This window comes from Pinus tabuliformis, chromosome J (genome assembly GCF_031772625.1).
Source record: "Pinus tabuliformis cultivar Carrire ecotype Pingquan chromosome J, CPIR1, whole genome shotgun sequence".
NCBI lineage: Eukaryota > Viridiplantae > Streptophyta > Pinopsida > Pinales > Pinaceae > Pinus > Pinus tabuliformis.
The window spans coordinates 566,070,024-566,085,983 of NC_142295.1; the positions used below are offsets into that span (position 1 = coordinate 566,070,024).

Here is a 15,960-nt window from a genome sequence, read left to right on the forward strand (position 1 = left end):
CCCAAGGTGATACACTTAACCTAATATGTCCCTTGTCCAACCATTCCTTCAACTATAATTTTAACTCAACCAACTCAAGTGTGCTCATCCTGTAAGGTTCTTTCAATGTTGGAGCTACCCCTAGCACTAATTCAATCGAAAATTCTACCTCCTTATGAGGTGGAAAATCTGTAATATCCTTAGGGAATACATCCTGAAACTATTGCAACACTGGATATCTGTTCAACACATTTGCATCCTCAACCTCCTTACCCTTATCACTAGAAATGCGTACTTCAAATAGCTTGCACCCTTTCCTGCGGCTGCACTTTGCTTACATAGTTGTCGCCATCCTAACAGATGTGGATTTTTTCTTACCTTGAAAGAATCTTCGTTCTCCATTTTCATCAAGAAACTCAATAGATTTGTCATAGAAGTCAACCTTGGTTCTATATAGATACAACCAATCCATGCCCAACAACATATTGTATGATCCCAATGATAACACATTCAAATGTCTTGTTGTAGGCATACCATTTAAATCAAATGTGAATGCTCTTACCCAATGATGAACTCACTTCTTTGTACTTGTAGCCAACTGCACTAACCAAGACTATGCATGAAATTCCTTATTAAAACCACACTTATCCACCAAGTCAGGGCTAACATAGCTATAATTATATCTAGGGTCAATCAAAATAGAAATAACTTGATCACAGAGCTTACCATCCAACTCAACAATAAATGCTTGATGTTATGCCTGCCTATTTTCCAGTGTTTCATAGATACATGGAATACTCTGACCCACATCCCAAACAATGTACGCCTCCTGTGCACTGTATATCGTAGGCCTTCCACCATGATGTTGTAGAAATTCTCTCCTAAGGTGTTCCTCACCACATGTCCAACACTCTAACCAACCAGTTCCCTCACCTCTATGTTGTTGTTGTTGTTGTGACCCGTGTCCCTATCTAGCTGCATTCAATCTCTTTTGCAGAGCCACATTTTCTTTCCCATCTGCATGTTTAGATTTAGAGATGGTGAAAAAGATTCTATGAGAAATATTCTTGTTATTGCTTCGACTCATATCCCCCAAAGAGTGGATCCAGCTCTAATAGCTCCAAATCAATTAGATAGATCGATCAATATTCGAATGCTTTTTATCCCACAACGACAAAGGGAATTTCCTATTCTTTTATGTAGCAATGGATTATACTCGGGAAAATTTCCCGATGAATTTGGATCTATAACCATAGATTATGCTGCACGAGATCTAGCAGCACTGGCCGATGAAGCCTTAATACTTAGTATTACCCGAAATAAATCAGTTATAGACACTAATACAATTCGATCCGCTATTTATAGGCCCTCCCCCTCCTCCCGGAGGGCTTTATAGCTTTTCTGAAGGGCCTTTTACTTCAGGCCCAAGGAGGAGGGGTTTTCCATATCCGTAATTGAATTAATAATTGGACCATTCAAAAATGGTATCTACTTACGAATGGGATTGAACATATATGTATTTTCCATTTCAATTATATGAATATCTATATATTCATATAATTGAAATGCGGGTATGGTTGAATGGTAAAATTTCTCTTTTCCGAGGAGAAGATGCGGGTTCGATCCCCGCTACCTGTCGTTCACATGGAATATGAAAAAGAATTTACCTCTACCCTTGTCTTTTCCCTTCCATCCATGTTGAGATTCATTCTTACACTTGGATTTCTCATAGCAATGCTTTAGTTTCCCAATAACTTCCTCAAGTGATTGAAGCTCATCATACTCAATCCAATCTCTAAATGCTAACGGAAAACCACTAAAAATATCTGAACTTTAGCCTTCTCATCAGTAAGATACAATACATACTTCAATAGCTCCATAACCTTGGTCGTATACTCTTCTCCTGTCATGGATCCCATCTTTAACTCATATAATTCTTTAGAATTACTATCGTAGTACCTTTCTGACAAGTACTTCTTCCTGAAAAGCCTCTTGAATTCCCTCCAGCTCAAGTCATCTGTCCTAATTTCTCTAACCCGCCTAACATCTTCCCACCAGATGTCTGCTCTACCTTTCAAGCTGAAGATAGCTATTCTAGCCCTCATGTTAATTGTGTACTCATGAAACTCAAAGAATTTGTTCATCCCAACTATCCAAGCCTCTGCATCTTCCAGCTTCTTCACATCTTGATCAATAGTAGGTGGTTTTTCCTTGTTGAAATAATATGGTAAGTATCCCCTATCATTCCTCCTACAAGGATGATAGCGATGATGATCATGATGTCTATCAGAACCAAAACTAGAATAATACTTAAACTCATCGCCCCTCCTTTATGAAGCATCCAAAAACCTACCATCTCTCACTATGTCAGATCTATCTGACCCGTGTCTACCAGGAGATCTATTGCCATATGCTCCTGTCGGCTGGATAAGTCGTTCTTGCGGACAAGACTGACCTCCCTAGTATCTAACAATATCTAGCGACAAGCAAACCAAACAAATTCTATCTTTCTTTAAATATGCAATTTGTAAATAAAGGAAAACAGGTGTTTTAGGCCTACCTTGGGTCTAGTGCTAGTTTGTGGAAGCCATGTTCCGTTGATCAAAATGATCTCCCTTGTGAAGAATCTGCAAACACAAACAAGCACACACATTAAATAGCACCTGAAAAACCAATATAATAAAGCATATTTATCATGATGATCAAGGAATTCATGAAACAAACCATATAAGACAATTTATTGAGAAAAATGAATCTGATTGTATTAACTTTAATCAAAGAAGAACTTTACAACCTTGGTGCCTTGATGTTGTACAAGCTCCTCCCAGGGTCCAACAAGAATCTCCTCTACTTTGACAAGTTTTACTCTCTTCCCAATGAAGCCAAAAGGTATGTAATATCTCCTCTCAAGCTTAACTAGGAAGTCTCAATTCCAACAGCATTTACCCTCAAAAATGTTCAGCTTCTAACCTCCCTAGCAACCAGCCCAATGCCTTAATTTATAGTGCAATGGAGGGAAGTTACTAGGTCCACCTTCAAAGGGATAAAGCCCTCCTTCAAAGGGATAAGCTCCTCTCATCAAGGGATTAGCTCCTTTAGTTATGGGATGCATGAACCACCTAGGAGTGAACCATCCACGTCAAGATTCCTTCTAGAAGCATCCAGAATTAACCACAAGTGAGTTTTTAAGAATAAACTTGCGCCTTTTTTACTTTCACAGGGGTCCGCACCCACTCCTTTAGAGACAGAGCAGGCAGGTCCGTAGGTAACATGAACAAGGGGTGCAGGACCGTAGGTAACAGTAAGAGAAAGTGCGGAACCAGAGCTTTATTGATTTTCAAGGACTTTCTCTCATTTTTAAAGCTTGACATGAAACTTGCTAAGGAGGACAATATGAATGATGATAGACCCATACTGACTGGAAATAGTCATGGTGACAATATTAACGGATTGCCCCCTAAAGTGAGAAGTCTGTAGTAGATGAGGATTTCATTTATCATCTAAGAAGAGTGAAGTACTTTATCATTTCGAGGATCATCTTGTGGAGAGCCTGGTTGGAACCTGTAAAAACATTCAATGCAAAATATATATATGAGATCATATCATCGCTGAGGTAGGCATTCCCATACTCAGATCAAAACTGACTAGAAACTAACTACTGCTCTGATATAGGAATGATCTTGTAATACATCACAAGTATAGACACATGTAGACACAGTATGGACGCAGCCATCTGTTTATGAATAGTCTACTGTATAATGAATACAAAATTCCTCGCAACCTGGATGGTGGAAACTAGATCCAGGGTCTTGATTTCTACTTCCCGAAATAGTACGATTCTATCCATGTGAATGAATGTGTCGAAGTCGAACATGGTAGAAACCACTTGATTACCAGTCAATGATGTAAATTGTTAACAAGTGTGAGAGAAACCACCAGTAATGTCAATGGCTCTCAAAGTACTCAGTACAATCCATGAGATGTGAATAGATGTGTTGATGTCGAACATGTCACGGAATCCTTTGATCGAAGGTCAATGATGCAACCTATCGTCGAAGGCGAGAAACCTGCCATTGAGGCATGCAGATCCCAAGGTACTGACGATTTCTAGATCATCTTTCTAGATAATGAGCTGAAGTCGATAGAAAGCGATCCGTCATAGGCAAGCCCACAACACGAAATCATAGATCAAGTTTGAAGAAATATAGTTGCAAGGACTAACTCAGGGATGGTCAAGATGGATGACAGATATTTTGCAGATGAATGGTTTATTCGCACTGACGTCTTGAACACATAACAACACACCAGATGGTTTGGTGACAATTGACCCAAAGTTAATACCCAGAAACCGGCTGAAGACTTTCAATATGGTTTGATCAACTGTTAGGCAAAGGATTTCCCAACCCAGGTGAATAAAAAGTGTCATGTTCAAGAGTGGTTAAATGTTTTCTGAGACACAAAGTATGAAAAATAGGCTCATTTTTCTCTCTTTTCCCCCCCATTTCTGGCAAGTACCTCTTTATTTTTAACAAGCTTGAGGAGGATAACATTTGCTTGATTATAAGCTCATCCTTCGGATGAGTCCAACTTAGTTTAGATTCGAACCCTAAGAAGGAGTGGTCCGTTCCTATTTTTCATTGAACAGGTCCTTTACTGTTAAATTTTAACGAGTCCAGTATAGGAGAAACTCGGCGTTTTTCAATTTTAGTGAGTCTGAAAAAACTAAAGAAAACTCCATGGTTGTCCTTTTTCATAAATTTGTGTCTCCCAAGCCCGAAAAAGTATAAAATAATACTTGAGAGAACCGCTTGATCATTACAACCAAGAAGTACTTTTCATAATTAGTGCCTATGATCCAAAAAAGTAAAAAAGCGACCAATGATACGTCGTTTTATAACCAATATCGAATTTGAAATGACAAATATCCGACAATCATTTCATGTTTTTACTGTTAGAAAAGGGCTGTAAGTGGACCATTTTTTTAGTTCTGTTTTAACGAGCTTAAAAAGAAAAACTCGGCAATCTTTTCATTTTTTAGGAGTCAGAAAAGAGCTTAAATATGACTCTAATGTTTTTCGTCAAAAATGACCAATTTTGCCTGAAAAATCTGTTATCCTGCACAAAAACTCAAACATTACTCATACTTGTTTAAAATAGATAAAAATGCTTCAAAGGTTACCTCTTTAATGTGAAAAATAAACAAATTAAAAATTCATTTATTCAAAAAAGCTTATAGAAAAGGCTTTTGTAAATTCATTTTTACCGTTTGACTTCAGAGTGAGAAAAGAGAGCTTTTGGTCAGAAACTTCCCGTGAAGATTGCAGAAAATCCGTCTGTTGGAATCGAACGCCGTCTCCTCCAGGTAATCCACATCATCTTACTCTTTCATTTCATCTATTTGAAAGTTGTTTTTAGGGCTTTATTTTGTTTTTTAGGAAATTTTTAGGTTAAAAACCCGCACGCAGGGGTCCACAGGCATAGCATAGGAAACCTGCGGACCACGACTTTTTCGTAAAAGAAAAAAAGTCAGGGGTCCGCACCTGCCGTGAAGTTAGAGTGTGGACCCCGCACTGTCTCTAACATAGAGGGTGCGGTCACCGTAGAATAGTTTTCAAACTTAAAATTTTCAAATTCCACCCAAAAATTTTGATTTTAAATATTCTAATCCGCCTTTTTATTGAATGTAGGGTATACATCATGCTTGACTGGCGTGAACGGGAGCACGAGGATGTGGATCTCGCTGCGATTAATCATCAAACTTCGATTGATGCATTGAAGGCATGCGGTTTATACAAATTCTGGGCCATACCTGGCATGAGGGGCCAGGTGGACTTTTTGTAGTGGTTGGTAGACAGGTGGAATATACAGGACCAGTGTTTCTTTATTGGCGGCCACCAGCTCGAAATGGAGCCGGAAGACATTTACTTTTTGACTGGTTTGCCTAAGAGATGTGAACATTTGACTCTATCCGGGACTAGGCCAGGTGGCCAGTCTGTCGATAGCCTCTGGCTAGAGTTCTGTAATGACCAAACTAGAGACAAAGGGATTGATATCAAAACCATCTCCCGTCCTGAACTCAAAGTGATTGCGTTTACTGATACCAGGCTCTACGGAAGCGCAGCACTACATGTGGCCACTGGATCCCAAATGTGAATGGCAGTAGACTGCTTTCAAGGCACCATCTTCAACTGGTGCGAGGTTGTGTTGGCTAATGTAAAAGGCCAACTGACTAGAGCAAAGAACGAACAACTGAAGAACTTTGGATACGGTGCTTTATTTGTGAGATTTGGTCTAGAGAGGGTCCCAATGTTGGTCCCACAGCATCTTACCATTGGAGTTGGACTTCCCCGAGAGCCCAAACTGATGCGTTGGGTTGCAGTTATGGCCCGTCATCCTGAGGAGGGAACAAAAGTCGTTCGATTTCCTCCTGGGTATTTTCATTGGTTGGAGAACCAATTTTTTGCTATTCAGGATTTTCCTTATGCTGGGATAGATTATCGTGGTGACCCAGACATGGCTCTTCCACCAGGAGAGCAATGGGATGGCTCAGGTAAAATCATTTTCAACTTTTTCTAATTTATTATTTTTTTTTTTTTAACCATCTAAAAATTGATAGTAAAAAGTTTCAAATGCAGATGCAGGTCCACGGCAACCAGCCACTCTCTGGCCCTATGAGAGGAAGCAGCCAGTTGTAGTAGTACCAGCCCCATAGGACAAATCTACAGAGACCTTGGCCGAATTGGAGAGCCATCTAGAGCATTTGATAGCAGACATTCCAGAGACCAGCATAGATGACATTCCTCTTAGGCTATAGCGCTATGTGATTGGGGTCCCAAGACCTTTCAGGAGGTTCCTTTGTAGGTTGGCCCGTACAGTGGTTTCTTATCGTGATCATCACCAGTGATAGGATGATCGCCTGTTGTAGACTCATATGACATTTTTGCTTTTTGTACTATTATTTTTGCCGATCATAAGGTGTTTTTCAACCTATGATCGAAGACGATGTATATTTGACACACTTATATGCTATACTATATCACTATTACCGACTTATCTTGTAAAACATGTTATGGAATGTTTTTAAATTTACTTGTATGATTATTGCAAATGTCTACTTAACATTCGAGAAGAAATTGCATCTGCTAATGTATTTAAATATCTTGGAATATGCTGATATTCAATATAGTCAAATTCATGTTCCAAGAGACGAACTCTGAAAAATAATCTCAATAACACTGGATTTCTAATGGCATACACTCTATTAAGCTGTAATACAATGAGTTCAAAATCTAACCTCACAATCAAACTCTGAATCCCAAATGAGATGGATTCGGATAATAACTCAATCACTGCACTATACTCTGCAATGTTGTTCATTGTTTGACCGAGGCTTACCCCATGCATAGATATCAACTCATCAGAGGGCGAATAAATGACCCAAGCTGCGGAAGAAATGTTCCGTGCATTACGACAAGCACCATGAGCAAAACCAATGTATGTTTGGAGAGACGTCGACATCTGCAATATCAAGAGTAAAATCAAGATAAGCGAGAATAATGACAAAACACACTCTCTAAGCTAAGCACACTTTTTAATCTAAAACACACCAGCTAGAAAGAAAACTAACCTAACTAAAAATCTCCACACCCAGATTTAAGCATAATATCTCTTCAGGTAAAGACCATTTCTAGGTTTACCTAAAGAGACCCCGTCAAAGTCTACCAATTCCTTTTGCCAACTTTCGCTTAACAACATAAGGACCATGCCACATGGGTACGAATTTTCCAGTGCCTAATTTATCATTTGCTTGATCGTACAGTAGGACTAGGTCTCCTTCCGAAAAATTACGAGGTGTAACATTTCGATCATACTGAGCTTTAATAAGTTTGGCATGAGTTTCGATTGCTAATGCAGCATCACGTCGATTCTCATCTAGCTCAACCAAGTACAACAAATGTTTTTCCTCTTCGGAATTGGCTGGAAGTAATTCTATGGCCATTTGCAATGACGGGATTTCGCACTCAATGGGTAACACAGCTTCCAAACCATAAACTAGTTGGAAAGGAGTGAAACTGGTTGATGTTTTTACTGAGGTTCGATATGCCCAAAGCGCTGAAAATAGCATGTTATGCCAATTCGACCTATGAATCCAAATGATTCGTCGAATCATGATGACTAGAACTTTGTTGATGGCTTCAACCAGACCATTAGCCTATAGATAATATGGAGTTGAACTATCGTGACGCAATCCAAGTTGGTCTATAAGTTCAGTCATCATAATATTTCGAAAATGATTCCCATGATCAGTGATAATCGCTTGTGGAACACCAAACCTAGCAATTATATGATTGAACACGAAAATCGCAGCAGTTTTGCCATCTACCTCAAATGTAGGCATCGCCTCGGCCCACTTGGTAAAATAATCTACCGCAAGGATGATATACGCATGCCCCCCGTCCGAGTGAGGGTTACATGTAATAAAATCGATACCCCATTTCGCAAAAGGACCGACGGCAATTATAGGGTGGAGAGGAGCAGGTGGAGCGCGCATCTTTCGATAAAAAATTTGGCAGTTGTGGCATTTTCAGACCGAGGTAATACAGTCTTTAAACAAAGACGGCCAGAAATAGCCAACACGCAATATCTTTTGGGCTATGGCAAACCCAAAAATATGACCACCACACGCTCCAGAGTGACAGTCATTTAGAACCCTTTTAGCTTCCTCATGAGTTAAACAACGTCAGAAAACAAAGTCCGCCCCACGACGATAAAGGGTATCTCCAATAATTTTGAATTGTTGGGACTGGAATCGTATTTTCCGACGTTCTATTCTTGAAATTTTAGGCCGAAAGGATTGGGTTTGGAGATAAACTATGATATCCCCATACCATGGATCTAAAGTGCTGATTAGAAACAAGGATTCGTCCGCAATGGGCTCCTCCACCACAGTTTCAGTGTCAGCACGCGGGAAATCACACATCAACTCCACAAAAACTAAAGATTTCTTTGACTTAGACTTTTCAAATTCCAAGTCAAACTCTTGCAGGATCACAATCCATTTGGAGTACTTGCCCCCTAGCAATTGTTTGGTCAAAATATAGATCATAGGGTTGCAATCGAAAATCACTATAGTTTTGCATAGTAAAATGTAATGACGAAAATGTTGGACAGCTTGAACAGCTGCCAATGCCAACTTCTCCACATGTGAATATTTTAGCTCAGCTGGATTTAAGGTTCGACTAAGGTAATATATCACATGTCCACTACTGAATTCATCTTCCTGAACTAACACCATTCAAATGGTGGAATGCGAGGCAGCGAGATATAAGAAGTAGTCCTGGTTGTAGTTGGGAGGATGCAATAACGATGCATGGGTCAACACGTGTTTTAGTGCATCAAAAGATTTTTCAGCTATCTCATCCCAAAAGAATGGAGTATTCTGTTTCAACAACCGGGTAAAACCCTTTGTGATCTTGGCATAGTTAGGAATGAATTGACGTAAAAAGTTTGCTTTCCCTTGCAAACTTTGGAGTTGGCGAAGACTCAAAGGAGGAGGCAATTTGACAATAGCTTCAACCTTTGAGGGATCGACGTGAATGCCAGCTTTCGAAACAACAACCCCAGTAACCGACCCGTTTCTATACAGAAAACACACTTATGTGGATTCAACCTAATTCAATAATGCCTACACCTCATAAATATTGCTCGTAAATGGATGATATGATCAGCTCGATGTAATGAATGAGCAGGTAAATCATCGAGATAGGGTTGCACAATGTGCTTGATTTCATGAAACGCATAAGACATGGCTCTTTGAAAAGTTTCCCCAGCGTTCTTGAGCCCAAAAGATAATTTTCAATAAGCAAATGTCCCCCATGGACAAATGAAAGCCGTTTTTGGTTGATCAGCAGGTAGAATATTTATTTGATTGTATCCAGAAAAACCATCCATGAAGGAGAATATTTCACTGCCGGCACAATCATCGATGATTTGATCGATATAGGGAGTTGGGTAATTGTCTTTTAGACAGGCTCGATTAATATCCCTATAATCGATACATATTCTTATTATTCCTTACTTTTTGTTAATTAACGGAATTGGATAAATGAAACCTGCTTTAAGTAATTTTTCAACTTCTGCCTTAATAGCAGCAGCTTTTCGCGGGTGGATCTGACGCAAACGTTGTCGGACGGGTTTAGCATCCAAGTAAGTTTTGATTTCATGAACAACAATTGTTGGGTCAATTCCTGGCATTTCCTCATATGACCAAGCAAACACGTCGCGGAATTCTTGAAATAGGGCCTTATATGTTTGAATTCCATCTTCCGTACAAGAGGCACCTATATGAATGTTTTCAACAATTCCGGGCTTAACCGAAATGTCAATAGGAATAGTTCGAGAAATGTTTGCCAAATTTAACTCAGAATCAGGATTTTTCATTGGATTTTGAGGTTCCTTGACATAATCAGTCGTAAAAATAGATGAAAAATCATTTTCAAAGCAATCAATCTCAGGTAAAAACGAAGATCTATGATGAAGATCTTCCCATGGTAAATCATTAACACACAGGATTTCATGAATTTGCTCATCAGTGTGAACAAGTTCGGAAAACGTTGTTGAGTATGAGTTTGATGTTGAAAGTGATTCTTCATGGACCACATTCATTAAGTCAATTTCGGTTGAAGAAGGGTTGGAAAACGACTGCACGGCCAGATATGCAATTTCATATGGACTCAAAGGCATAGCATCACCGAATGAATCTATTTCAGATTCAGAAGGTACGATCCAAGGATCATCATAAACAATAGTGTCTGATGAAATCATATGAATGGTTGCAGTAGAAGATGATGTGTTTGGAGGAGGAAAGGAAAAAGTTCCTAGTAAACCAGAATCTTTAACTAATCCTACTCCAACATCCTTATAAGGGATAGTTGTTTTGCCGACATGCTGAATACTTTCAGAAGAGGCTGGGTCGGATGAAAAGTAAGTTAGCTGGTCTATAGTTACGATCTTTCCATTATGAGGGAACTTTATAAGCCGAAAGACCAATGAAACAACAGTTTTCATAGCATAAGACCAACTACGACCCAAGAGAAGGTTGTAATCTAGAGGGGCATCAACCACCTCCACATCTAGATTAACAGTTTTGCCTTCAACTCCTATAGGTAAATCCTGTAGAATGCCAAAAGGATGGAACCCACGGCCATCAAAGGCCTTTAGAATCGTCGGGGATTGATTAAGTGTAGGAGAACCAAGCGATCTCCAACACTGGATCGACATAATACACGTTGCGGCTCCCTCATCAATCACAGTCCTATAGCAAGGTTTGTTTTTTACTAAGGCTAGAATCTGGAAAGCCATTTGATGAGGTAAGCGAGGTGTAATATTTTCTAGATCGAAAATTATAAGGTTCGAGTCCTGAACGTCAACAGCTCCTATAGCCAACAATAGCAATTTACGCTGTGTTGCACATGATTGCAGCGCCTCCAAAGCCGACATTGCTGAAGGTGAAATAGCCAAATCTTCAACAATATTATAGTTCTGAGCCACTGTCACATGTGGATTGAAAGCTGAATTTCGAAGTATACCCTTGGTGGGCAGTTTGATTACTAAGTCTGGGTTAGGTTTCTCGATCTGTAGTGGATCGGAACCGGGAGTTGAAGTTGATTGGTTTGAATTAGAAGATTTTGCTTCCTTACCACCAACAGGACTTTTACTTCCATAATCTTGTGATCGTGTCGCAATCCTAACATGGGACATCATCATTATGGGTTCTTCTGAGGCATTTGAGGAAGAACCTATCATCTTACTGTCTTGACTAGGAAAAGGATCTTTCAAAACAGCAGGCATTTGGGAACCTTTGACGATTTTTGCAACCTCAACACGATGAGGGCAGTCTCTTGTAAAATGTTCTTCATCACAAATGAGACAAGGATAACGAGGTTTGCGTTTCTCATCAGTAGATTCCGTTTTTTCTGTTTTCTCTTTCGAATTTTTATCTGTTTTATTTTTCTTCTTCCCTTTCTTTTTACCGCCGGATTTTGATTTGGCTGTAGATGACTCTACAACATGAATATCGACGGAAATTTCCACGGAAGAATCTCCTGTCGGGGCATCTGGTAAAGTTATGATAGGAGAAGAATTCTTGAAAGATTTATTCTTACTTTTGGTATTAACCGTACCAATCATACCATCAGCGGCATGAGACCCTGAAGGAGCTGCAGTTATTTGATTTTGTTTAGGAAGTTCGGGGATTTTCTCGTGTAACATACCTAACTGAGTATAAACTAGGTCAAGGTACTAAGCTTGAGCAATTACTTGCTCTTCAGTAATGACTCCTGCCTTAGCTACATCCTAAGTGATTTTCAGTAATAATGATTTGACAAACCATTCTGCTAAGATCTGATCCGGAATAAAAACTTTCACTAAATGCCGTCGACGTCTCCATTCATGAATGTGATCTGAAATGTAAGTGGATGTTGACTGTTTTAATGAAGTTAATAATTCTGTGCCATTGTCATATCTGACTGGAAACTGAAAATGAGTTAAAAACGAAGTAGCTAACTGACTAAAATTATAAAAAGTGGCTCGTGGTAACTCAATGTACCACTTGGTCGCAAGACCAATTAGAGTGCACTGAAAAAGCCTTAAACGGATTGAATCATCTGAAATTGATTTAGACGCACAACAGAGGTGATAAGTCATCACATGGTTCGACGAATCCTCTCCTCGTTTACCTTCAAACTTAGGAATATCACTAGGCAACTTATTCGGCATTGGCGGCCAAAACGGAAGATAATTAATTGGATTGTTCATAAGGCGCGACAAATCAGGAAAGTCCAAAGTTTCAATGAACGGTAACTGACGATTAGGATCCCTGAAACCCTGGGTCATGAGACCAGCCCCAGGAGGAGGATATCCAAGATAACTAGGTATTGGAATTGCATTTGGGATATTATATCCTCCCGGAAAACCAGGATTAACCAGACCATACTGGAGTTGTTGAGGTTGCTGATATGTATATCCAGGGTATGGTTGATACTGATAGACTAGCTGTTGCACAGCAGGACCGAATTGGTATTGTCCCTGGTATGGTTGATAAGTAAATTGAGGTTGACTTGTGACAACCGTACTTGGACCAGGTTGTCCTATAGGCATTTGAACCGAAGTCTGAATTGTGGGTCCAGACTAAGGTAAAGATGCTTGAGGAGTTGATACAGGAACAATAGAAACCAGAGTTGTAGATACTCCGGAAGTAGGTGGGGTAGATTGAACAGATGTTGCAGCAGTTGCAGCAGTCGTTTGAGGCGGAGTTCGAGGCGAACTAGGCCCAGGCTGAGAAACTACAGAAGGTGCAGAAGTTTGAATAGTAGGCTGGACAGGTTGCTGGGTTGAACCAGAAACCAAGGGTTGTCCAGATTGAGATGACAACTACACATTCTGTTGCAATACCTGTTGAGATTGAGATGGATCCCACACTAAGTTCATTCCGCGGTTCAGACCCATAGCAAGTTGAGCATATTGAGGACCATAACCGAGTTGAGGGTAGGGTTGATAATTCAAAGGTACATTTCCAGTTCCTTGGACAAATGATTGACCAGAAGGTGGTTGGAAACCTTAGGTTGGGTACTGACCTTGAGGTTGATAACGTTGAGGCACGTACTGATACTGGGGTTGACCTTGAGGTACATATTAATACTGGGGTTGACCTTGAGGTACATACTGAGTCTGGGGTTGACCTTGAGGAATGTACTGTCCCGTAGGTATGTACTGTCCTTGAAGTTGCCCCCCAGGCAGTAATTGAGTACCTTGAGGTTGCCCCCCAGGTGATAATTGAGGACCTTGAGGCTGCCCCCCAGGTGGTAACTGGCCACCTTGAGGTTGTGGATTTGGAATGATACCTGACATCATAAGAATATCTTCTACACTCAACGGCTTAGTTCCATTATTACCAGTTAATAACCCTTGTTCAATAGGTTGAGGAGATGCTCCCGAAAAAGTACTAGTAAGTGACTGATACCCAGAGGGAATAGAAGGACTGCCATATAAAAAGGTTTCTGGAGATTGAGAAAACATGGATGACTGTCTCGACATATTTAACGGAGGATAATAACCCCCAGGTGTTGGATGAAAAGGAATGCAAGGTGGTGAAAAACTTAGTCTCGGGTTTTCTAAAAAATTGGTCAATGAAAGATACCAAGCGTCCCTCCTAGGTGGACTATAAAAGATCGATTCACGCTCCCTAAGTTCTATAGCTGGTTGATTTTCAGGGATAGGTATACCTTCTTCCAGAGTAACAAGTTCTTTAATAGCAATAAGTCCAGAAGGAATATTTTGGGTAATGACTCTTTCTACCCTGGGTGAACCAAGACCACTGGAAGTTGGAGAGGCAAATCCTGATGTTGGAGTAGCAGCAGGTTCAGTTTCAGGTTCAGATATTTCAAGTTCCTCGACTAAATCACTAGTAGAAGAAAAACTAGCAGTAACTTCGGAAAAAGAAATAAGTTCTAAAATATACTCTGGTGCTTGAACTTGGTAATCAGGATGTACAACCAAAGAAGACTCTCCTTCTTTAGGTGACCCAACTCTACTGTCACTAGGAGTTACAAGGGCTCGTAGCCCTTCAAGCTGGCTCAGTGAAAACTCAGGAGGTTGGCCCCGAAGTCTATGGGACTTCCTCGGTAATTCAGCCACAATTAAATATTTTAACTACTTCACACGCAAACAAAGAAAAATCTCAATGAAAACCAACTAAAGTCTCTAAAGAACCAAACAATTTTGAATCACACGCCTAAAGAATCTAGGAGGTAAAACCACACACAAACAGTAACTTTTCGTACCAAAAACACTAGTTGGTGATGAAATCCGACATCGCAGAATTCAATACAGAAATGGCGATTGGAATAGTTACCCCGACAACCTACTTAATGAATAGACTGGCACAAGTTTCTCCACTAAACCATCTCGAGTGAAGAGAACCCCCCAGAAAATCCAAGTGAGTCTAGCTGACATCTACTCCAGGTACAGTGGGATCTTCCCTCCACCGTCACCTTAGGAAAGAATCCTATAGAATATGGTCACTATGGTTACCAACGGAAACAAATATACCTAAGGGAACAGTCTGTGATCCGATACACACGCAAGGGTAGAGTAGCAAGCTCAATCCCCTTGAAGGCTCCTTGACATAATCCAAGGTTTACCAACAAGTGACCCCAGGCTCCTCGACAATGGTTAATCCGAGGTTTATCATTTTTAATACGTGTATATCTAGTATCATTCCCAATGAGGAAGGATTGATTACCCCACTGGTTCGGACACGATCTCGTGCTTGACTCCTATAAGGGGAGCTTCCCAGAGCATAGATGTAACAATTGGAATTTATCTCCTACCACAAGATACAGCTACTTGTTTGTTTTGCTATCTTGGAGAGTTAATTACTCCCTACTCCAAGATACTAGCCTAAGCTATGTTGGTGATAAAGAGCCCAAGAAATAAAAATATTACTAGATAGATTTTACTTTAAGCATTATTTTTATTGATTTTTTCTTAAGTCAAAAGGTGCGGAGATGAAACTTATGGTGTGAAGACTCGTCTCCAAATCACTAAAAATACACTTAAGATGAAAAACAATCCTTTGTCTTCAATGAATTTCTAGCTAGAGAAACAGTTGAGAATGCAAATGCTTGAAAAACAAATCTTTCCTTAACAATCAAATCAAAAGAAGAACTTTTTGTCTTTTCCAATGAACTCAAAAACGAGACAACTAGTTATGCTCACGAAAATTTCCCTTTCTTTTCAAACACTCAAATACTACTAAAACAAACTTTTTTCAAAAGAGATTTTTTTTAAATTTTATAAAACACTAAAAACTATTGAAAAATCTAATCTTGAGATCTATAAATTCTAAAAGCTAATTGAAGTAAAAGCTTACAAGATTTCTTTTCAAGGATGTTTTACTTAGTTTTGAGCAAACTAAGGACC

General features: G+C 39.7%; 1 non-coding gene across 1 annotated transcript; it reads left to right on the forward strand.

The window, feature by feature from the left end:
• Positions 1–1,546: 1,546 nt before the first annotated feature.
• TRNAG-UCC (transfer RNA glycine (anticodon UCC)) lies at positions 1,547–1,617 on the forward strand. Its single transcript has one exon. It is a non-coding gene; the product is annotated as a tRNA-Gly (tRNA).
• The last annotated feature ends 14,343 nt before the right edge of the window (positions 1,618–15,960 follow it).